Source organism: Marmota marmota, unplaced genomic scaffold (genome assembly GCF_001458135.2).
Source record: "Marmota marmota marmota unplaced genomic scaffold, marMar, whole genome shotgun sequence".
In the NCBI taxonomy this organism is placed as follows: Eukaryota; Metazoa; Chordata; class Mammalia; order Rodentia; family Sciuridae; genus Marmota; species Marmota marmota.
In genome coordinates, this window is record NW_025999880.1 from 17052309 (window position 1) to 17053297 (window position 989).

The following is a 989-nucleotide window of genomic DNA, read 5'->3' on the forward strand; positions in this document are numbered from 1 at the left end:
CTTCCTTCCTTCCTTCCTTCCTTCCTTCCTTCCTTCCTTCCTTCCTTCTTCTTCCTTCTTTGTGGCATTTGGGATGGAACCTAAGGGTGATCCACCACTGAGCTACATCCCCAGCCTTTTTTATTTATTTTTGTTTTTGTTTTAATTTTTATATTTTTTGTCTTACTAAATTGCTGAGGCTGGCCTTGAACTTATGATTCTCCTGACTCAGCCTCCCAAGTCTCTGGGAGAACAGCTGTGCCTGGCCATTCCGTCTTGTGTAATTGGACTAAAGTCCACCTTTGCCAAGCTGGTTCACCTTGCCACATACTTGTTATACCTAAGCCATTGTTTTCTAATAAGAACCGTTACATGCCGCCAACCTTCTATCCTTACTTTCTTCCTGTCATCGCCACAGCCCAGTTGTGCCAGAACAGTGAGGTAGGTTGCAGACAGGCCAGAGGAAGTATCCAGAGATAGCCTGTGAGGCATGGGATTTATTGGGGAAGTGTACAGAGATCAACAGCTGCTCTAAGAAGAGTTCAATGGTGATAGACAGATAGCACCTCTGCCCCTCAAGGTGCTTTGCTAAGGAGTGACTCCTTCCAGTGTTTTGTCCAGTGGTGGTTAACTGGACAAGTGACATGTATCCTTTACACAGTGTCCCAACTTCATCCTTTTTTTTTTTTTAATTTTTTATTGTGGGTTGTTCAAAACGTTACAAATTTCTTGGCATATCATATTTGACACTTTGATTCAAGTGGGTTATGAACTCCCACCTTCACCCCATACACAGATTGCAGAATCACATCAGTTACACATCCATTGATTTACAAATTGCCATCCTAGTGTCTGTTGTGCTCCGCTGCCTTTCCCATCCTCCACCCTCCCCCCTCCCCACCTCTCCCCTCCCCTCCCCTCCTCTCTCTCTACCTCCTCCACTGTATAACCCTGAGGGTCTCCTTCTATTACCATGCAATTTCCCTTCTCTCTCCCTTTCCCTCCCACCT